The sequence below is a fragment of the Mus pahari genome, chromosome 4 (genome assembly GCF_900095145.1).
Source record: "Mus pahari chromosome 4, PAHARI_EIJ_v1.1, whole genome shotgun sequence".
Taxonomy (NCBI): domain Eukaryota; kingdom Metazoa; phylum Chordata; class Mammalia; order Rodentia; family Muridae; genus Mus; species Mus pahari.
Genome location: NC_034593.1, coordinates 52255766 through 52280983, shown reverse-complemented (window position 1 = coordinate 52280983; position 25218 = coordinate 52255766). Strand labels below are relative to the sequence as shown.

At 37.2% G+C, this 25218-nt stretch overlaps 1 pseudogene; it reads right to left on the bottom strand.

The window, feature by feature from the left end:
• Window positions 1-10360: 10360 nt before the first annotated feature.
• On the bottom strand, window positions 10361-21044 carry LOC110320786 (annotated as a pseudogene).
• Between the last annotated feature and the right edge of the window lie 4174 nt (window positions 21045-25218).

The following is a 25218-nucleotide window of genomic DNA, read 5'->3' as shown; positions in this document are numbered from 1 at the left end:
AGAGGATAACATTTGAAATGTAAATAAATAAAATATCCAATAATAATAAAAAGTAAAGAATAAAAATGACTAAATAAATGAACTTTAAAACCAATGATGAAAATTGTGATATCAAATTGATTATTATTAACCAGTAATGCATGAAACTTACCAAGTTTTTCCTTTTTTTTAATCTTTTTATTTTTGGGATTATAATATAATTACATCATTTTCCTCTTCTCCTTTTCTCCCTCCAAATCTTCTCATAAACTTCTCTTTGCTTCATTTCAATTTCGTGGTCTATTTTTTATTAATTGTTATTACAGTCATTTATGCATATGCATATGTATACATATATGTATGTCGAATGTTCCTAAATATAACCTCCTCAGTCTGTATAGTGTTACTTGTATATATGTTTTCAGGGAAAATTATTTCGTATCAGATAGCCATTCTTCCACGGGACATAAGGTTGGTATCCACCACATGCATGGTGGCCCTGTAGGTATATAATATAAATGAACTCAAGCAGGCAAACAGAAACAAGCATAAACAAAAAATTTTCAAAAGAAAGAAATCTCCACATAATGTCTCATTTTAATGCTTAATTCATTAAGCAGTCTAACCTTTCTCTGCCTATAAAGAGCTACATATAATCGCATTCAGCTGTCAAAAGCCAAGCGTATAAATATAGCAAGAGAACTCCAAACAACAGCAAAAAATTGTGAAAAACTGTGAAAAGCCAAACGTAAAAATATAGCAAGAGAATTCTAAACAACTGCAAAAAAATTGTTAAAAACTTTGACCAACTGGCAAACACGAGATTCCTCAGATCACTTACTTCTCAGGTCAAGCCCGAATTTCCATGGCTGGATACAAGGCCAAAATGTGTTATGGTGTGTAACTACTCAAAAGGATGCCAAAAACATAGATTTTATGGTCTATCTCCCAATTTGTAAATGTTGTCAACTAAAGTAAAACTTTAAGTAAAGTTTAAAGTAAAACATAAAGAAAAAGGGATAAAAACGCAGGCAAGTAGCTCAATATTAATACGATGGCCTAGCATGTGCCAAGCCCTGGATTCAGTACTCAGCAATACACACACACACACACACACACACACACACACACACACAAGCTCATGCAAAACTAAAAAAGAGAAAAGCAAAAATCACAAGTGTTTTATTGGCTAAGACATATACATGAGCCAAATTTGAGCTACACCTACCAATTTTCTAGCTTTGGGGAAAAACATGAAACATAAGAAATATGTGGGTCCACTGATAGAAAAAGGTATGAAAGCAATTTGTGTCATTCTCTCATACACTACATGTGTACATAGTTGTCCAAAAACAAATTAGCTAGTCATTTCTTAAAATCAAAATGAGGGAAAACCCTGTGCCCTTAAGAACAGATAAAACCTAAACAATTTCCAAGGGTTGTTGCTGCTGTTTACCCGTGATGTAGGAGTGCCTGCAGTGCAAAAGAGAAGTTAAATCCTGGGAAACTCAGCCATAAGAAATGGGGACATCCAGCCAGTCAGCTTCCCCAGTTGGTTTCATCTGGATGTCATTAGCATCTAATTTGATATTATATGTATCTAGTGAGACTTGTTGTTTTTCTTGGAAGCTTCATGAGACACTGCTCTCTCCAGGGACGTAAAGCAAACTGTAGAGTCAATTTCTGCTGGATCTTTTGAGCACACAAGTATATGATTTTTTGTTATCTATCTATCTGCCTATTTATTTATCGTCTATATGTGTCATCTAACTATTATCTATCTATCTACTATTTATTCTTTTCCTTGGCTTCCCATGTTTAATAAACTCATTCAGAACTGAAAGCATGACTATTATAGATGATTCTTTGCATCTTACAGAAAATTAGAATCTAGCAAGCACTGTCTATGTATTTTTAAAATAAATTGTAGTTGTTCCAACTAAAAATGTAATCAATTCTTGCTGTATACAATTAATTTAAAAATAACATTTAATACATGTAGATAGATGATAGATTAGATTAGATAGATAGACAGACAGACAGACAGATACACAGATAAACAGATGTTAGATAGATAGATAGATAGATAGATAGATAGATAGATAGATAGATAGATAGATAGATAGATATGAAAAATACCCTGTTTTAAAACATCACCCCAGCAGGGCATGGTGGCACATGCCTTTAATCCCAGCACTCGGAAGTCAGAGGCAGGTGGATTTCTGAGTTCGAGACCAGCCTGGTCTACAGAGNGAGTTCCAGGACAGCCAAGGTTACACAGAGAAACCCTGTCTCGGAAAACAAACAAACAAACAAACAAACAACCCTCACCCCAAAGGAACTGAATTCATCCTAATGCCTTAAGCAAGTGCTAAGTTTCTGGGTGACTTTTACTGTTTTGTGTCATGAGTCCTCAGCTCTGGGTGCAGTTTAGCCAAGAAAACCAAGTTGTAGTACATGAGAAGGGTGAGATAGGAAAGTTTCTGAGGTATCTTCCAGATCTGGGAGTGTTGATCTTACCTGGTAATGAAGTATACAAAAACTACACTGTGTCCTTGGAGATCTTAGCTCTTTCCACAGAATTTCCTGACACCCAATCCCAGATTCAAATTAATGGCACCCAAGTCAGGTCATGTTATGATTCTTGGATTCTTGTAGGTGATGCCTAAAAGTTAGGCAGGAAACACAAGACTATGAGATCTAGTGGAGCCAGCCTTACAGCCATTACCAGGAAGGAGTGAAGAAGGACATACAACTGAGTCCTTCTGAGTGGAGAAAAGCAAGTCTTCAAAACAAAAAAAGCGTTAGGCTCTATGATGGGCTTTGACAACAAAAATTGCTTTTGATCCTAGGCAAACTCTTCCACTCCAGGCAGAAACCCACTCAAACCCTAAAAACGACTGGATAACAAGAAAAGTTGTAATATTAGCTCCATGTTCCTCCCCATTCTCCCCTCCCCCTCTTCACCCAGACATGCATGCTGTGATACTGGTGACAGGACACAGAGCATGCTAGGTAAGCACATGACCCCTGACCTCTACCAGCCGCAGATCCTCGAAAAGTCTCCATCTCTTCTATACGAGAGAAGAGGGAGAAGGCAGACTTCAAAGGTTTGGACTTGGTCAAAAGCTGCACATGTGGCTTACATGTTCAATGATTTATTTAATCTCAATTAGAAAAATCACCACATGCTTAGACGTAAGAATGGCACGTAAGGTTATATAATAATACAAGGATTACTTTCCTCTCTTCCCCACACCCTTACACTTCTTTTTTTTTAATGTTAATTTTTTATTAAATATTTTCTTCATTTACATTTCAAATGCTATTCCCTTCCCTAGTTTCCTCTCTGAAAGTCCCCTATACCCACCCCCCCTTGCCCTGCTCCCCAATCCATCCATTCCCTCTTACTGGCCCTGGCATTCCCCTGTTTTCGGTCGCAAGACCAAGGGGCTCTCTTCCCATCGATGGCTGACTAGGCCATCCTCTGCTACATATGCAACTAGAGACACGAGCTCTGGGGGGAGGGGGGTACTGGATAGTTCATATTATTGTTCCTCATATAGGGTTGCCGACCCCTTTAGCTCCTTGGGTACATTTTCTACCTACTTCATTGGGGGCCCTGTGTTCCATTCAATACGTGACTGTGAGCATCCACTTCTGTATGTGCCAGGCACTGGCAGAGCCTCACAGAGATAGCTATATCAAGGTCCTATCAGCAAAATCTTGCTAGCATATACAATAGTGTCTGGGTTTGGTGGTTGTGTATGGGATGGATCGCCGGGGGTGGTGTTGGGGGGGGGGCAGTCTCTGGATGGTCCTTCCTTCCATCTCAGCTCTGAACTTTGTAACACTTTCCATGGATATTCTTGTTCCCCATTCTATGAAGGAACGAAGTATCCACACTTTGCTCTTTCTTCTTGAGTTTCATGTGTTTTACAAATTGTATCTTGCGTAGTCTAAGTTTCTGGGCTAATAGCCACTTATCAGGGAGTACAAATCATGTGTGTTCATTTGTGATTGGGTTACCTCACTTAGGTTGATATCATCCAGATCCATCCATTTGCCTAAGGATTTCATAAATTCATTGTTTTTAATAGCTGAGTAGTAATCCATTGTGTAAATGTACCACATTTTCTGTATACATTCCTCTGTTGAGGGACATCTGGATTCATTTTAATTAAACTCTAAAATGTCTTTAATCTCTTTATTTCTTCCTTGACCAAGTTATCATTGAGTAGAGTGTTGTTCAGCTTCCATGTAAATGGTGGCTTTCTATTATTTATGTTGTTATTGAAGATCAGCCTTATTCCATGGTGATCTGATAGGACACATGGGATAATTTCAATATTTTTGTATCTGTTGAGGCCTGTTTTATAACCAATGGTCAATTTTGAAGAAGGTACCATAAGGTGCCGAGAAGCAGGTATATCCTTTTGTTTCAGGATAAAGTGTTCTATAGATATCTGTTAAAACCATTTGTATCATAACTTCTGTTAGTTTCAATGTGTCTCTGTTTAGTTTGTTTTTAGGATCTGTCCTTTGATGAGAGTGGGGTATTGAAGTCTCCTATTATTATTGTGTGAGGTGCAATGTGTGCTTTGAGCTTTACTCTAGTTTCTTTAATGAATGAGGATGCCCTTGTATTTGGAGCATAGATATTCAGAATTGAGAGTTCATCTTGGAAGACTTTACCTTTGATGAGTATGAAGTGGCCCTCCTTGTCTTTTTTGATAACTTGAGTTGGAAGTCGATTTTATTCTATATTAGAATGGCTACTCCAGCTTGTTTCTTTGGACCATTTTCTTGGAAAATTGTTTTCCAGCCTTTTACTATGAGGTAGTGTCTGTCTTTGTCCCTGAGGTGGGTTTCCTGCATGCAGCAAAATGCTGGGTGCTGGTTATGTAGCCAGTTTATTAGTCTATGTCTCTTTATTGGAGAATTGAGTCCATTGATATTAAGAGATATTAAGGAAAAGTAATTGTTGCTTCCTGTTATTTTTGTTGTTAGAGTTGGGATTCTGTTCTTGTAGCTATCTTCTTTTAGGTTTGTTGAAGGATTACTTTCTTCCTTTTTCTAGGATGTCATTTTCCTCCTTGTGTTGGAGTTTCCCTTTATTATCCTTTGAAGGGCTGGATTCGTGGAAAGATATTGTATGAATTTGGTTTTGTCATGGAACACTTTGATTTCTCCATATATGGTAATTGAGAGTTTTTGCTGGGTATAGTAGCCTAGGCTGGCATTCATGTTCTCTTAGGGTCAGTATTACATCTGTCCAGGATCTTCTGGCTTTCATAGTCTCTGGGGAGAAGTCTGGTGTAATTCTAATAGGCCTGTCATTTTATGCTACTTGACCTTTTTCCCTTACTGCTTTTAATGTTCTGTCTTTATATAGTGCATTTGTTGTTCTGATTATTATATGTTGGGAGGAATTTCTTTTCTGGTCCAGTCTATTTGGAATTCTATAGGCTTCTCGTATGTTCATGGGCATCTCTTTCTTTAGGTTTGGGAAGTTTTCTTCTATAATATTGTTGAAGATATTTGCTGGTCCTTTAAGTTGAAAATCTTCATTCTCATCTACTCCTATTATCTGTAGGTTTGGTCTTCTCATTGTGTCCTGGATTTCCTGGATGTTTTGAGTTGGGATCTTTTTGCATTTTGCATTTTCTTTGATTGTTGTGCCCATGTTCTCTATGGAATCTTCTGCAGCTGAGATTCTCTCTTCTACCTCCTGTATTCTATTGCTGATGCTCACATCTATGGTTTCTGATTTCTTTCTTTGGATTTCTATCTCCAGAGTTGTCTCCCTTTGGTTTTTCTTTATTGTTTTTACTTCCATTTTTAGATCTTGGATGGTTTTGTTCAATTCCATCACCTGTTTGGTTCTGTTTTCCTGTAATTCTTTAGGGGATTTTTGTGTTTCCTCTTTAAGGACTTATACCTATTTAGCAGTGTTTTCCTGTATTTTTTTTAAGTGAGTTATTAACGCCCTTCCTAAAATCCTCTACCAGAATCATGAGATACGATTTTAAATCTGCTTTTTGGATGTATTGGGGTATCCAGGACTCACTGAGGTGGGTGTATTGGGTTCTGATGATGCCGAATGGTCTTAGTTTCTGTTAGTAAGATTCTTATGTTTGCCTTTTGCCATCTGGTAATCTCTGGAGTTAGATTTTCTAGTTTTCTCTGGCTGGAGTCTGTTTCTCCTATGATTCTGTTAGCCTCTGTTAGCATGCCTGGGAGTCCAGCTCTCTCCTGAGTCCCAGTGGTCAGAGCACTCCCTGCAGGCAAGCTCTCTTGCAGGGAAGGTACACAGAGATCTGGAGCTCTGATCCACCTCCTGGCTGAAGATGAGGGCCTGAAAGAACCCTGTCCAAGAAGCTCTGTTGCTTCTGTGGCCCGGTTGCTCTACTGTGTAAACTGGTCTCTGAGAGACTCAGGATACAAGATGGTACTCTCACCTGTGTCCTGGGTTCAGAGCCCTCTCTGTAGGCTGACTCTCCTTAGTGATCCCAAGATCCTGGGTGTGCTAGGGCACCTGTGGTATGGAGAGTTCTTTGGGGACTGTGGGACCATCTGCCGAGATAGTTCCCAAGGTAGTGAGGGGCTGGCGCCAACCGGAATCCACCTCCACCACAACTCTTATGAAGTAAAACATTTACCTGGGGCTGGTTTACAGTTCCTGAAGTTCATTCTATTATCATGGTGGGAAACATGGCAGCATGCAGTTAGGCATGGTGCTGGAGATGAGATTTCAAAACCTTGATCCAAGGTCAGCAGCAAGAGACTGCGGGCCGTGGGTGATGGGGAAAGAGGGGAGTTGGAGAGAACCTGCATCCCAAGAGAGTTCCTGTGCTCTGAGCGGACAGATGCTAGAGGACTGTGCATGCTTTGCATGCGGCCCCGGGTGGACGTCTGGCTGTTAAATCACTGACCCCACACGGCCTGTGGTGAACAAGGGGCAGCCCCAGGTACCAGGTTCCCGGCCTCTAAAATCCCATGCTGGAGCTGAGAACAGAATAGTGGCTCCGGGTGGCACTCAGACCCGGGGATGAAGGGAGGGGAGGGCAGGGGGAGAGGAGTCACCAGATAGTTCCCATGCAGGTGAGAGTCCTTGGTCAGGTCTATGGAACCTAAAATAATGTAAAAAGAAAAAAAGTGAAGGGGGAGGGGTCCAGGTGGTTGTCTAAGAGATTTCGGAGCTCATTCCATGAAGAAGTAGGCCACACTTATGCCAGTGAAGGAATAAGTGTGCATCCCACATAAGACAGAAGACAAAGTCACAGAGAAGGCAAATGAATAGCTTTCTTTTCAAGAGCTTTTATCAGGATTGAGGGATCCTAAACTGGATTCTCCTAAACAGACTGGAGATTGGGTACTTTATCAGGTCCCTAGGTCCTCCCATTTCCTATTTTGGTTATGTCTTTTCAAAAAACGAACTGTCATCTGAGGGAAACGACATTCACTTTCCATGGCAACCTATGTCCTTCTAATTCTCTCTCAATCTCTGATTAATACTTAATGATGAGAAGCAATTTTCATCATCTGGTTTGTCATGATTGCCAGCACTCTTTCTCTTTTACTAATACAACAAGCAGATTGATGTTACTTAAGATGTTATAGCTTCACAAACAACAGCAAAGAAACCTAAAAGCTAAACTTTCCTGATGATCTTGCAAGAGCTTAGTGTCTGAATGGCTGGTAAGAAGCTCATAGAGTGAAATCTAAGAGACGAATTTGCTAATCATAGTTGAGATGAACAAAATCTCAAGCTGCAGAAAAACATGAATGAAAATATGTTTGGAGATGAGGATCAGATTACCAACTAAATTCACAAGACACGCTTAACTTCCATTTCACACAGTTTAGGAGCAGAGCTTCCTAAACAGAACTCTCAACTGAGGAAACTCAAATGGCTGAGAAGCACCTAAAGAAATGTTCACCATCCCTAGTCTTCAGGGAAATGCAAATCAAAGCAACCCCAAGATTTCACCTCACACCAGTCAGAATGGCTAAGATCAAAAACTCAGGTGACAGCAGATGCTGAGGAGGATGCAGAGAAAGAAGAACTCTCCTCCACTGCTGGTGGAATTGCAAGGTGGTACAACCACTCTGGAAATCTGTCTAGTGGTATCTCAGAAAATTTGATATTGTACTATCTGAGGACCCAGCTACACCACTCCTGAGCTTATAAGCAGAAGATGCTCCAACATGTAATATGGACACATACTCCACTGTGGTCATAGTAGTCATGTTTATAATAGCCAGAAGCTGGAAACAACCCACATGTCCTTCAAAAGAGGAATGGATACAGACAATGTGGTACATTTATACAATGGAGTACTACTCAGCTATTAAAAACAATGACTTTATGAAATTCTTAGGCAAATGGATAGAACTAGAAAATACCATCCTGAGTGAGGAAACCTGGTCACCAAAGAACACACATGGCATGCACTCAGTGATAAGTGGATATTAGCACAAAAGTTCAGAATACCCAAGACACAATTCATAGACCATATGAAGCCCAAGAAGAAGGAAGATCAGAAAGTATGGATGTTTCAGTGGGGAAACAAAATACTCACAGGAGGAAATATGGAGACAAAGTCTGGAGCAGATACTGAAGAAAAGCCATCCAGAAACTGTCCCACCTGGGGATCCATCCCACATACAGTCACCAAACCCAGACACTATTGTAGATGCCAGGAAGTGCAAGAAGCCTGATATGTCTGTCTCCTGAGAGGCTCTGCCAGACCCTGACAAATATAGAGGTGGATGCTTGTAGCCAACCTTTGGGCTGAGGGTGAGGTCCCTGATGGAGGAGTTGGAGAAGGGACTGAAGGAGCTGAGGGGGTTTTCAGCTCCATGGAGGGAGCAGCACTATCAACAGGCCAGACCCCCTAGAGCTCCCAGGTACTGGACCATCAACCAAAGAATATATATGGAGGAACATCTGACCACAGTTATGGCATAGGACAGACTTATTGGACATCAGTGGAAGGAGGAGTGGCCCTTGGGCCTGAGGGTGTTGGTGCTCCAGTGTAGGGGAATGCTAGGACTGGAAGACAGGAGTGGGTGGCCAGGTGGGGGAGCAACCTCATAAAGGCAGGGGGAGGGGTGATAGGATAGGCAGCTTCTGAAGCGGAGACCTGGAAAGTGGAAAACATTTGAAATGTAAAGAAAGAAAATATCCAAAACAACAACAAAAAAAAGTGTTTAAGAGCACTGATTAAAATAGAAATGTCCCTGTAGAGAAAATTAAAAAAGAAAAAAAAAAGCTGATCAATGATTTCAGTTTTAAGCACTATAGACTGAGAATGTGAATAAACAAAATATTTTTAAAAAGAAAAAACAGAATAAGCACGCAACATGTCAAACAATCATACACAAGCAGCAGAACCACCAGGACATCAGAGCATTAACATTAATTTTCATGTTTCCTAGTAGAAATACAGCTATTTATGAATTGATTTGTGCTGATAGGAACATGGGTTCCATCAGAACAGGGAAGCAAACATATCTGGAGATCATCAACTCAGATGACTCCCTGGATGTGCAGTCTCTGCGCACACAGTGGATCACCACAGGCATTCAAAAGAATACTATAAATAATTATACCTACAGCCTATATTTAGTTCACTGGGAACCATCCCTCCACTTTATGAATAATGTACAGTAAAATGTTAACCATTTCCTCCAATACAATAAAAAATAAATTCCATGAGAAATGAATAACAAGAACAACTACCTTAATTTACCTAGAACTGACTGAAATAATATATGGACAGCACACGACTGGAAAAACCATAGCACAAATACATTATAATACTCAGTCCGTACAAATGTCACTACAATTGTACTTTATCACATTTTCTTCTCATTTGTGGTTCTTTTCTTTGCTATTTATTAAATTTTTTCTTTTGTTGAGACAGCATGCCACTATATAGCCATGTTGTGCTAGAATTAGCTATATAGATCATCTGAGCCTTGAATTCTCAGATCTCTGTACCTTGTTGCCTCTGGAGTACAGGACAGGAATGTGCCAACCCAGCCAGTCATCAAGATTCCATCCATATTGCAAGCCTGTATTTCACCACATTTTTGCACTGTCCTATCATTTTTGAATACTCAGAGTATATCTTTCCTGACAAATGACAGTTAATGGAAATCATGAAGTGAATATCCTCATTTGAGCAATATTTCTAAGATTTAGAAGATGAAGTAACTTTCTCAAACATATTCAGTCCTCTTTATTCAAACTGAAATATAGTTTTACCCCAAACTCAGATTGTTTTGTGCCCATTCATCTTGCAGTAGTTCAAATACAACTATCAGATTTCTTTTCTAACTAGATCACTTCATGGCTACATGCACCTCTAATTTATAGGTTTTCCTCTAACCAAAGAATAAACCTATCTCTTACTTTAAATCCTAGATGTAAAGCCAGTGAACCCGTAGTGAATGAGAGAGCTCCATGAACTCCTCCCTCCATGTGGTCATGAATAACCTGAACTCCAACATTTCTAAGCCAAGTGATGTAAATGAAACTATCATCTCTCAATTGCTCATGTGTGCAGGTAAGGATGTAAGTGAGTGGCAAATTCTGTAACTGGGAGTCATTGACTAGCAAAGGAAACAGCCTGCTGTCCATAAGTGCTGGGTAGGAAGCATTCAATTTTCCAAGGACTGGTTCAGTGTAAACATGGCTCTTTTTATACTTCTCAGGAAGAGAGTCGCTCCAGTTAACAAACTTGAATAGGTGTCTTGATCCTTCGGGCATGGGCTCATTTCTCAGTAAGGCCTGAGTCAGTGATGATTCCGTAGTCACATATAGAGATGCCACCCTGAGCATCATCTCCCTGTGCAGGATTGGACCATGTTCATACTCCCGGTGAGATGGCAGAAAGGTGTCAATCATCTGTAGGCCAGGGTATATCAAGGCTTGTGCCTTGATTCTATTTTTTAATTCTGGATCATATCATAGACAGAAATATAATGAATACTAATGAGTCAATAGCTTTCAAATGAAAGGATTGGCACCTTTACTTTAATAGCCTGAGATAAAATTAATTTATTAATCTGAAACATTATCAGTGATTTTTTCTCATAAAATTTATTCATTAGTTTAGACATGAGAGTAAGTCATTCTAATTTCATCTGTTCAGGAACAATGCATATTCTGTTTCTTACACATTTATTCACATATAACAAACAGAAATAGGGTCAGGATGGTCAGCAGCATCCTAGTAAAGAAGACAGAATAAGTACAATGTATTTGGTGTTTGTTTCTCTTAAGAGACTTAACTTTTGTTATAATAAAGCTTTGTTGTGAATCTCATTCTAGAACATAGTGTCCTCCTGCCTCGGTCTCCCAATTTCTATAATAATAATCACGTGTTACCATGTCTATTTCCCTAGAAGAATATTTGACCTGAGTGATACAATGAGAAAAATCTACAAATATAATGAAATAGAATTGCCAATACTTACATATAAAGTAAAGTCTAATGGACCATGGCATTCTAAAGAAAACACTTAACATTTATCTAAGTAGTGTGCTATGATAACAGTAATAGATGAGACAGAATAATTTATGAAAATCAGAAGAACAGAAAAGGGTGCAGAATGTTGCATGGGTAGGCCTTGTTTCTTATCAGAAATAAGAGGAGTCTTGATTCTGCAGCTACATTCTTTTCTTTGTGTACATTCTGCAGCAGTGAACCTAGACGTCACCTGTGAGTGTGAGAACCTCAAGAGCAACAGTTTCCACAGCACTTCTGCATCAGTAACCATATCTGATGCCATTCTTTGGGAAATCCCAAACTATTCAAAATGCTCTCACATGTAGAGAGAATCTCTTGTGCAATGTACGAAAGTATCACTTGTCAATAAAATGCTGTTGGTCTATGAGCGTAGGCAGGAAATAAGGTGGAAATTCTGGTATAGAGAGAAGATTTCTGGGATAGAGTCAGATGCTACCAGATTTGTCCCAAACTCTGAGGAAGATGGTCAAATGAACCTGAGGAGAGGTAATTAACCACATGGAGGTAGTTAGAATAGAGGAAGTGGGATAATTAAGCTAGTGGGACTAAGCTAAAATGTTTGGTCTAGGCATTTATTCATATATGGTTAAGTCTCAGAGTCATTATTTCTGGAACTTCTGCATGGGTGAGAAAGCATGAGGATTTACTCAAGGCCATAAAGTCCTCATAAAGTCAAAGGATTTACACAAAATGAAAGAATCTGGGAATTCCTTAGCTCATCACAAGGCTAACCATCTGAAAATTTCAAATTACAATACAAGGCAGGTTGTACAGGTTATGAAGAAAATGAAGAAATAAAAATTTCCTCAAAAGACTTTTTCCAGGTTCTTGTTACTTCCCAGTGGTTTTAGAATAGGAATTTTCTAAATAAAATGAAGCCTTTCAGAGGAGTAGAGAAAAATTCTTCTATGAGCACAGTTTGTTACAGCTTCTTCGTATGTAGCAGGGCTTACAAGTGACTTAGCACACATGCTTGTACCTGAGGAACACCAAAGTTATAAGGTAGTTGACCTTTTAATGTCATATTGAAATACAAAAAAAAAGGATGAGAAATTAGTCCAGTCAGATGTGGAATATGTGGAGATGGCTCAGTCAGTAAATTATTTGTTGATACAAACTTGGTGAGCTGAGTACAGATGGCCAGGACATAGAAATCTGGGATTAACAGCATACACCTGCTACCTCAGCACTATGTGGGTAGGTTGGACTCAAGGGGAATCCTGAATCTAAATGTACAGCAAATCTAGCTGACTCAGAGATCTTAGGCCCTTTTAAAGAACCAGTTTCAAAAATAAGGTAGAGAAATATAGAAGAAGACACCCAGTGTCAACCTCTGGAATCTACATGCATAACCATACACGTGAACATGCATACATAAGTACACACATTTAAAATGTGTATACTAACATAAGCCCATGGACACACACACACAAACACACACACACACACACACACACACACAGGACACGCATATATTAAATGAAAACTTTTGCACTTAACACAGAAAAAGTGGAAGAACAATAGTTCTCTAGGTAGTAGTTGAAAATTCCACATGCTCTAAATCAAAATAGTCTGTAATAAATGCCACAATATATTGCCCATTGGGGAGAGGGTCTGGGCTTCAAATTTTATTAGTCCTGTGCTGTTCTGAACCACTATAGTCCTTGTTCTTTTAATACCTACTGTACTAAAGCTAGCAAAATTTCATAATGGAAATATTCTCTTTACCTCTAAGTTTTCAGTTTTAAACTTTACTGTAAACTTCATTATAAAAAAAAAACTTTTCAAATAAGAGTCATCACAAATACTCATTAATATCAGCATCATTTATTATAAATTCCTGAATTTGGATTATAGTACACTAAAACAATTTCAGAATATCATATGCCAAATCCTCTGTAGAGACTTTGGGGACCAGGTAAATGTCCTTTTCACCAAAGAGGACAATTGCTGAATAGTTGGCAGTGCTGACATTTATCTAGGACACTGAACACCTGATGAGGAACAGCAATGGATGTCTAAACTTTAGCAAGTCAGATGGGTCAGAGGGTCTAATGTAGCCCAATGTATCTGACCCTTGAAGCACAGGAAGGAGACTTTGTGGCCACATCTCTGCTTCTCACAATCTTTCCACAGGTGACAGCCTCTTGTGACACCAACCTGGACTTTGTGGGAAGGGTATCACCCTTACAACGGAATCAGGAGGTGGCTTTACACTCTGTACAATGCTCCCACTGCCAGTCACGAGCCACTCCCACTGCCATACCTTTCCTGCCATTAGGCACTGAATGTTTCAAACTAGGAGCTGTTAAAATCCCCTCTTTCCTTTAAGTGCTTCTTGCCAGATATTTAGTCTCAGAGGAAAAAAGTAACTAATGCACTCATCAATGATATTTATTTTAAAAATTGATAATTTTTATATTTTATCTATAGAAACTTAGTTATGAATGTAAAATCCATTATTGTAAAGAATATCGTGGTTTATAAATAATGTTGCATTTTTTTCCTAACATTGGCAGGTTGAGCCAGAGTCATTACAATTTCCTAATACCTGGTTCTTGAGTTGTTGGACCAGGAGGCTCATGAGTTCAAGGCCAGCACAAACTACAGAGCAATTCAGGAAATCTTATCAAAAGCCCATTTTGAAACAGTTTACCTTTCAAAGTGAAGTTTGCATAGTCCTCTGGTAGCAAGCATACTGCCTTGGATTCAAAGCCTAGATCCTGCTCCCAACCTCTAAAAATACAAGACTGTAAAAGCCTTCTCTAGCATTAGACAATAAAACCACATCTGAAGTAATATCATGCAAAGTGGATAATCATACTTGTTTAATTTAAATTTCACATTCAACAGTATAAAAAATACAAACACACCTGAAACACAGCTTCCCTTGCATTAGGATTAAAACGTATATAACACACACAACATACCAGCTGAGTCACTGTCGCTGCCAAGGTACCCCCGGAACTTTCGCCCATAATGCATATGCGAGAGGGATCCACTCTGTATTTTGCAAGAACTTTATCCTGGAGAAAGAACTTGGTCACATGAACACAGTCTTCAAGGGCAGCTGGGAATGGATACTGAGGAGACAGCCTGTAGCTTTAGAGGTAAATCAAGCAAAACCACAACAAAACCCTTGTCAAAAGTTATGCAAGGAAATATCTCACTCTCCTCAACACATACACTGATGTGTTGGCAGTGTTTTGAATCCTCAGTCTCACCAGTTAACTAGAGCTCACTGGTCACTTCTGTCTTCCTCAGTCTCACCAGTTAACTAGGGCTCACTGGTCACTTCTGTCTTCCTCAGTCTCACCAGTTAACTAGGGCTNGCTCACTGGTCACTTCTGTCTTCCTCAGTCTCACCAGTTAACTAGGGCTCACTGGTCACTTCTGTCTTCCTCAGTCTCACCAGTTAACTAGGGCTCACTGGTCACTTCTGTCTAAAAGTGAGGACTCGATTCTGCTTAAGGGTTTGACATATTGGTTGTAGGGAAATGAGTGAGAAGGTGTGTTCACCCTGTGTCAGTGGCCCCCAGTGCACACAATTCAGAATCATTGACGGGAATACACAGAAACATTGAATGCAGAAAATATGAGAGTAAATTATAGACAGATGACTTTAATTATAAATATATGTATGTATATACTCAACAAAAATGCAGAATTCCGTATCTTAAACTGAAGATCAGCATTTAAATCAACATAGTCACTATGAAATACGCATATTTTAAGTATATCAAATATCTTACTCAAATTTTTGAATTTTTCATTAGCATAAGTACTGCTACATCTTTTCAGTCTTTGTTGTGTGTTTTCTTTCTTTGGAGTGCACCTCAACGGAGTACACATTTTTATTTTTATCATCTTAATATCTGCTAGAATTAGTGAATGTTTCACATGCTTATATCAAACAGTACCCATCAAATGATCCTTGTACATGTTTATATTTTACTGTCTTTCTAAATATTTGAAAATAGCAAAATGACTTAAAATATTAATATTCTTAAAGGTAAAGAACAAGAAGAACATGTAGAAGTCTTAAACAGTATACAATATATGCCACTAAAAGCATATTTAAGATGATAATATGCTAAATTTAGCTAAAATTAATGTATGAAAGGCACATCAATTTTCCCGTTATATTTCTTAAAACCTAAGATTTTTTTTCTGGTTCCATTAACATATAGTTATGAGCAGAATAGAACTGAAATCTCCACTGGGTTCTACTGGCCCCCAATATACTCTCAACTATGAAATTCCTTTCAGTAATTTCGCCTGAGTTCTGTAACTCTGTAAAGGCTGTTTCTATATCACACATGATGAAGCTAGAAAATATATATAGCAAAGTCTTCATCCTTCTGATGAGAATTTCAGTAGTACAGAGGAAACAGTTGTTCATAAAGCAAAAAAGAACTTGCTCATATTTTTTGTATGTTAGTGAAAATGTTGATAAACGTTATGAGATAATAAGATATTGTTTTGATAATGTCTTAAAATATTCAAAAATTTCCTAACATTTTTACCTAAAAACACTGGAACCGAGAACAATAGTAACCTTACACTGTTTTATAGCCAGATCAAATAAAACCCAACATCCCAAGAATATAATGAGTACATTTTTTAGGTAAGTTACCTGCAGATAAAGNTAGCTACTTCTGAAACCTGGAATTCATCCTTCTAGAGATGTCATAGCTGTGATAATAAAGACGTTTATTCCTCTGTCTTTACAATTGTATCTACAAAGGCCAAAATCACAGCAGATACTAATGCCTATGAGGATATATTAATATAACACTTCTAGGAAAAATTATATAGCAAAACCCCACAGGATATAGCTATTTGATAGCTAGGTGACAAGCTTTGAAAAAGTCAAGCTTATATTGTGAGGGCCCAGGATGTGGTAAAAAGGATTATTATTCTCTTACTTGAGTCCTACCACAACAGCACCGAGTTTGTTCGACATGAGTCTGTTCAGGTTGTCATGAGCTGCTATCTCTGAAATGAATGAAATAAATATAAATTGGTGCACTGTTAATTGAAAAACAATGGCAACACACCAATACCTATGATATGATAGAAATGTGATTTGTGGTAAACTGATGGAACACTGTTGTCCCCACTTTTGTTCTCATGAAGAGAAATACTTTTAGAATTTAGGAAATAAAACGTAAATTTTCTGCAACTCATTACTACCATATTCCCTAAAACCCTTGGTAGAAGAATTGGGAAATACGGAATTAAGTTGAGAAATAACATTGTAGCTAGTATTTTAATTTTCACAAAGGAAGGTAATTACTATAGTTATTTTATTTCTGCTCCAGTCAAGGGAAGGGGACTTTCTTTGGTTCTGCTTTCACAGGCCAGGTATGACCCCAGCTTTATTTAACCTACCATAGTTATTTTTTAAAAGATTTTTTTCAATGAAGGGGCATCAGATTTCTTAAAGGAAGATGCACTTTTACTGTAATTAAAACAAATGAATGTTTTCCTATAAAGGCTTACATTTTTACATAAGGTCATGCATATTTAATAAACTTAGAAGTAAATATCATATTAAATTTCTGTATAGAAAAGTAATTTGATCTGTATAAAATCAAGTAATAGCCTGGTCTTACTTATATTTGGAGTTCCTTAAAAAAATAAGGATGAAATAAAGTTAAAGTCAACTTAAAAGAATTCGACAGGAGAGCAAAGGAAAATGCTTCACAGGCAGCAATGTCAGNGAAGATCAGCATTTAAATCAACATAGTCACTATGAAATACGCATATTTTAAGTATATCAAATATCTTACTCAAATTTTTGAATTTTTCATTAGCATAAGTACTGCTACATCTTTTCAGTCTTTGTTGTGTGTTTTCTTTCTTTGGAGTGCACCTCAACGGAGTACACATTTTTATTTTTATCATCTTAATATCTGCTAGAATTAGTGAATGTTTCACATGCTTATATCAAACAGTACCCATCAAATGATCCTTGTACATGTTTATATTTTACTGTCTTTCTAAATATTTGAAAATAGCAAAATGACTTAAAATATTAATATTCTTAAAGGTAAAGAACAAGAAGAACATGTAGAAGTCTTAAACAGTATACAATATATGCCACTAAAAGCATATTTAAGATGATAATATGCTAAATTTAGCTAAAATTAATGTATGAAAGGCACATCAATTTTCCCGTTATATTTCTTAAAACCTAAGATTTTTTTTCTGGTTCCATTAACATATAGTTATGAGCAGAATAGAACTGAAATCTCCACTGGGTTCTACTGGCCCCCAATATACTCTCAACTATGAAATTCCTTTCAGTAATTTCGCCTGAGTTCTGTAACTCTGTAAAGGCTGTTTCTATATCACACATGATGAAGCTAGAAAATATATATAGCAAAGTCTTCATCCTTCTGATGAGAATTTCAGTAGTACAGAGGAAACAGTTGTTCATAAAGCAAAAAAGAACTTGCTCATATTTTTTGTATGTTAGTGAAAATGTTGATAAACGTTATGAGATAATAAGATATTGTTTTGATAATGTCTTAAAATATTCAAAAATTTCCTAACATTTTTACCTAAAAACACTGGAACCGAGAACAATAGTAACCTTACACTGTTTTATAGCCAGATCAAATAAAACCCAACATCCCAAGAATATAATGAGTACATTTTTTAGGTAAGTTACCTGCAGATAAAGNTAGCTACTTCTGAAACCTGGAATTCATCCTTCTAGAGATGTCATAGCTGTGATAATAAAGACGTTTATTCCTCTGTCTTTACAATTGTATCTACAAAGGCCAAAATCACAGCAGATACTAATGCCTATGAGGATATATTAATATAACACTTCTAGGAAAAATTATATAGCAAAACCCCACAGGATATAGCTATTTGATAGCTAGGTGACAAGCTTTGAAAAAGTCAAGCTTATATTGTGAGGGCCCAGGATGTGGTAAAAAGGATTATTATTCTCTTACTTGAGTCCTACCACAACAGCACCGAGTTTGTTCGACATGAGTCTGTTCAGGTTGTCATGAGCTGCTATCTCTGAAATGAATGAAATAAATATAAATTGGTGCACTGTTAATTGAAAAACAATGGCAACACACCAATACCTATGATATGATAGAAATGTGATTTGTGGTAAACTGATGGAACACTGTTGTCCCCACTTTTGTTCTCATGAAGAGAAATACTTTTAGAATTTAGGAAATAAAACGTAAATTTTCTGCAACTCATTACTACCATATTCCCTAAAACCCTTGGTAGAAGAATTGGGAAATACGGAATTAAGTTGAGAAATAACATTGTAGCTAGTATTTTAATTTTCACAAAGGAAGGTAATTACTATAGTTATTTTATTTCTGCTCCAGTCAAGGGAAGGGGACTTTCTTTGGTTCTGCTTTCACAGGCCAGGTATGACCCCAGCTTTATTTAACCTACCATAGTTATTTTTTAAAAGATTTTTTTCAATGAAGGGGCATCAGATTTCTTAAAGGAAGATGCACTTTTACTGTAATTAAAACAAATGAATGTTTTCCTATAAAGGCTTACATTTTTACATAAGGTCATGCATATTTAATAAACTTAGAAGTAAATATCATATTAAATTTCTGTATAGAAAAGTAATTTGATCTGTATAAAATCAAGTAATAGCCTGGTCTTACTTATATTTGGAGTTCCTTAAAAAAATAAGGATGAAATAAAGTTAAAGTCAACTTAAAAGAATTCGACAGGAGAGCAAAGGAAAATGCTTCACAGGCAGCAATGTCAGCGTTCTTTATGACATTTTTTGATTGTTTGTTTGGTTGGTTGGTTTTTGGTTTTCCAAGACAGGGTTGCTCTGTGTAGCCCTGGCTGTCCTGGAGCTCACTCTGTAGACCAGGCTGGCCTCGAACTCAGAAATCAACCTGCCTCTGCCTCCCAAGTGCTGGGATTAAAGGTGTGCGCCACCACTGCCCAGCTAGTGTTCCTTTAAGATAGCAAAACGTATTGATTCACCTAAAACGTATAAATTGCCATTCATCATGTTAGACATAAAAACATAATAACCAAGAAGAAACATATTAGAGAAAAAATAAGATATTTTAGTGAAAAATTAATGATTAGGAGAATTTTCAAAGTTCAGAAAAATATATGTAACCAAGTAGAGGCAGAGAGTGGACAAAATTATTCAATTAGAAATGAAAGATCTACACTTCAATGTTCAACCAAAGGTTTATTTTTAGGTGGTCAATATGCTTCAAATGTTTATCTATAATTTCTGTAGCTATATTTTCAAGTCATGTAAGGTGAGAAAGGTGCCAGAAATGAAGATCAGAATGCAATCTAAATGTTAAGCTACCAAGTGTGTACAGGAACATGAAGGTGCTCAGAATTCTGTGCCCAGAACATGTCATAAAGTGTAGGAGATAAGAGACTGTAATGCAGTGTACAGTGGTCACTGCTGAGGGATATTTGCCTTTTCTGTTCTTGGGAGATGTATTTATTTCTCTGTTTACACTCTGAGAGAGAAATATGATGGTATCTGTTAAGGAATTCACATAATACACTATTAACCAGGTATGCACAACAGTCTACAGCTGAATTGATTGAACTTAATTAAGTCCAGCAACAATGTTAGAGATGGGGAACAGCTCATATCAACAGTATGGGCATGAGGGCTAGAGTGGAAACAAAGAATAAAGTATAGGAAAACGTAGAACTATCAACTGAAGAATAAAATACTTGTATGTGGGGAATATTAGTATTGGTAACGTACAATTAACTTATTTTATCATTGTTTTAGATTTTCTCTTGTTTTAATGTTGCAGTTGCAAAGGAAGGGATAAAGTAAAGAAGGAAAATTGAAGGACACAGAAATTTCTTTATACAACTAACAGTGGAGCAAAGAGGAAGGATTTCTCTCAGGTTATGCTTCTCTAAGAAAGAAACAAAAGCCAAGAAAGAGACAAATATGGAAACAAGCCTCAGAAAATAAAGAAGGATAAGATAATTAGAAAGAACAGCCAGGGGCCTGCAGAGGTCAAGGCAGAAAAAACAGTGCATACTTAGGAATCAACAAAGGGGGTACAGTTGTAGGTAGAAGAAACACAAATTCGGTGATGAATTTGAAGGAAATATAATTCCTAGGAAAGAGGAGAGAGGTAGAGAGTAATGAAGAAGTCATCAATAATATGCCAGTAGGTTTCAGAGTGTAGACAGGTAGGGAGAAAGGTGGACTGGGAAATACCAAACATGCACCTATATTCCATAAGAGCAGGTAAGGATGGAAATAGGATGACAATTTAGACATTGGAGCACAAGAGCGGGCTTAACTGCTTCTGAGTAGAATTTTCCAGCAACATGGAGAGCTTGCATGGGCTGCTCATCCCTGATTTCTGCTTACAGGCCTCTAGCTTCCTCTTTCTGTCGGGCTTTGAAAACATTTCTGACTCTACTTGCTTTTTCAGCACTAAAGCATGATGATAACACCGATCTCAAAAGGAACCACTCAGCAGAAGTATCTGAAATACCTTTCTGAAACATGCTCACGCATTTGGCTACCCAGCTTTCCACAGTGGTGTTTTTGCTTAACTTGAAATATTTACAGATTATGAAGAGGACAGGAGTGCTATTACTTGTTTGCTATATATGTTAAGTACACAGTACAACATCCTAATGCTTTTCTGTGTAGTAAATCCATAAGTCATCACATCAAGTCCAAAATTCTCCCTATCCCCCTCAGTTCTTATATCTATCTCTGTCTCTCTGTATTGCTTCTCTGTCTCTGTCTCTTTCTCTCTTTGTGTGCGTGTGCGTGTGCGTGTGTGTGTGTGTGTGTATGTGTGTTGTAGCAACCACACTTACCTCTGGATTCAACTCTAAATGGATTATCTATACTGCCTACTCTTCTGCCAAAGCTCAGAGATTATTGCAGAAGAGGGGACTGAAAGACTATAGGCCAGAGATATTGAATGCATTAAAAAAAAAAAAAACAGAACAAAACAAAACACCAACAACCCAGTGTTCTTCAGAAACAATGTTAGCTGATTGTGTGAAATCAGTGGTGGTGTCACCATGCACAAGCACATGAAACTCAAGTAATACTAAATCCCATCTTAGTAGAGGGAAGTGGACATGATGTCTTACTCCTAGCCAAGGAGCTATTGGCAACCTTTAGCTAGTTGGAGAGGAAGAATTTTTCACAGAATTTGGCTTCTGGTATATCACCCAACCTCCAGTTGATGCCACATCCAAGAGTACTCAGGCAGTACAGATTGGACATGATAAGTAGAGGAAAAAAAGTAAATACAAGTTAGGATATTTGGATGGTTAAGTAAAGAGTTTCAAGACAGATAGAAACATAATTGTACACAATTCCTAACGAATTAATGCAACATGAAATGCATAAAGTACAAATAAATAAATAACTTAAGTATGAAATGTTTGGAAATAATAGCAATCTCATTTAATGCCACCAAATTTTTCAAAGTATTTTGCATAGGTATGATTTAACTATAGTTTTATCTAAAACAAAAACTGTCTGTAATGTGACATTTTATGTATACCCCAATATTTTTTTGTTTCATTGGTCACTCAATTTAGTATTATAAAGTTCTCTCTCTCTCTCTCTCTCTCTCTCTCTCTCTCTCTCTCTCTCTCTCTCTCTCTCTCTCGTGTATGTGTGTGTGTGTGTGTGTGTGTATAATCATGTCAACCATGTGTGCTTGTGGAATTAAGACTGTGGTGTTGAACTTTATCTTTTAACCTTTTTAAAGACAAGTTCAATTGCTCCAGCTATATATGCCAATCTTTCTGATCTAGGAGCTTCTAGTGATTCTCCTGTCATCCCCTTCCCTCCCACTGTAGGAAATCCATGCTACTACATTCAGCTGTCTGCAAGTTCTGGAGACCCAAAATGAAGATCTTTATGCTTGCACAGCAAGGGCTTTTGCCCATTATGCAATCTCTTTTGTCTCTACTTTAGTTTAAATATTTTTAAAATGTTATGCAGTTGCTATGTTAATAATAGTTTATGATCCTCATTTTCAGTTAAAAAACAGCTTCTTTTCCTTAAAATCCCTTGAAGGAAAAAGAAACTACATTGCATTTCCACCATTAAATTTAGACTCTCTTGAGTATTTTTGATATGCTATCAAGGACATTACTGATCAATTTTGTCAGGAGCCATAATGGGACAAGCTACCTGGTGATCTTCCTGAGATGACCTGCTTTGGATTACTATACAATCTGTGACAGATTTGCCCTTATTTAGCAAGGCTGTAAGGGATTCATTTTTAGGAAGGATTCCTGCTATTAATATGCATTTCCTCTAATTATTAAACATATGTAACAACCATTGAGTAATATCACACTCCTTTATAGCAGATCTCTGCAGATCCACGAAGATGGACTGTCTTGTAGTGATGCTATATAGACAAATAGTTAGAGCTGTGCAGTTCCTGCTGAGATAGACCAAAGGACACATTGCTTAATCCTCTGCTGTTAGGGTACAGGTGTTAATCACCTAAGCCAGCAGTCTTTTAAACTCAGAAAGATCAAGAAAGGTTTTAGGACTTTTTGGAAGTTATCATCAGCATTTCAGTAAGATTAGAGAACTAGAAAGTCCTGAGTACCTGAGACTTTAAAGACATCACCAGAGTCCTACTCTGTGCCCCATCACTACCCTCTCTGGGTCGGGGAAGCTCCCAGCATAATTTCAGTTAAATCATTGTATATTTTTATGTGAATAGAATATTCCAGATAAGATATTGTGCCAGTCTCATGATTCTAAAGTCATAAAGGTATATCTATCTACATTGATGGTGTACTGACTCCAGAAACTTCTATGGTTGACCAATGTTACACAAATAGGAACTGGAAGAACAATGTGTAATCTCATTTGAATAAGTTAGTAGTACATATCTTCTTTGTATAAGCAGCTGATATATTATAGATCTAAAAAAACAAAAGTTAGTAAAATGCTGAATTCTAGAGAAATGTAATAAATACAAAGCAAAATGGAAGTTGTATAAAGAATTATGTTTGAGGAGTGAAAAGTGATGTTGATAGTATTAGAACATCTGTTTTGTCATAATCAAGAGTTTTTTTTGATAATACAAAGCTCTCAACTCAAAAACAAATATGTATATATAAAACTATGCTTATGTATAAAAACGTCTATTAAGAAAAGCACAGGGCCAGAGAGTTTTAGCACAAAATTCTACCAGATTTTAAAGAGGAGCTAACAACAACACTCCTCAAATTATTTCACAAAATAGAAACATAAGGATTATTGCCAAATTTATTCTATGAGGCCACAATCATACACAAACCACACAAAAATTCAACAAAGGAAAGAATTACATACCAATTTCCAATATACCAATGAACATAGATAGGAAATGCTCAAAAACTGAATCCAATATCATCTACCATGATCAAATAGACTTCATCCAAGAGAGGAAGGGTTAGTTCAACATCAGAATATCAGTATGTAATTCAGCATAAAAAATCTGAATGAAAAACAAAACAAAACACATGACCATCTCATCAGGTGCCAAAAAAACCTTTGACAAAATTCAACACTCCTTCAAGGAAAGATTAAACATACAAGGCAATTTACTACAAGGCAATTTACAAAAAGCCTATAGTCAAAAATTAAATGGAGAGAAACTCAAAGTAATTTCACTGAGAGCTGGAACAAGAAAAGGCTGCCCACACTCTCCATATCTACTCAGTGAAGTACTTGAAATTTTAACAAGAGCAATCAAAGAACTGAAGAAAACCAAGGGGCTGTAAACTGGAAAGGAAGAGGTCAAAATATCACTGTTTACAGATGATACGATAGTGTACATAAGTACCCCTAAACATTCTTCCAGAGAGCTCCTGTGGCTGATAAACATCTTCATCAATGTAGCTGGATACCAAACTAACTAAAAAAAATAAAATTAAAAATAACAAGCAGACAGTAAGAATTCAGGAAAATGACACTTTCATCCACAAACAATATAAAATATTTTGGGGGTAACCCTAGCAAAACAAGCAAAATACTTGATTGACAAAAAAAGTCTTTGAAATAGATATCAAAAGGTGAAGAAAACACCTGTGTTCATGGATGGATAGAATTAACATGATAAAAATGGCCATCATACCAAAAGACAGTCTACAGATTAAATATCCATCAAAATCCTCACACAATTCTTTATAGATCTTAAAGGTCCAATTTCATATGAAAAACAACAGCAACCAAAAAATCCCTCATGATAGCTAAAACAATCCTCTACAATAAAAGAGCATCTGGAGGTATCATCATCTCCAATTTTAAAATAAACTAAAGAGCCATAGTAATAAAACTCACATGAATTGACATAAAACAAACAGATTGATCAACTGAATCAAATTGAAGACCTAGATATAAGTCAATATGCCTACAGACACCTGATACTTGATAAGGAAGCCAAAATACACACTGGAAAAAAGAAAGCATCTTCAACAAATGGTGCTGGTCTGCGTGTTGAAGAATGCAAATAGACCCATATTTATCACATGCATGAAATTCAAGTGCAAGGGGATCAAAGACCTCAACATAAAGTCAAACACACTGAACCTGATTGAGTAGAATATAGGGAATTGCCTTGAATGTACTGGCACAGGAGACAAGTGCCTGAACAGAACACTGATAGCTCGAGCACTAAGAACAACAATCAATAAATGGGAC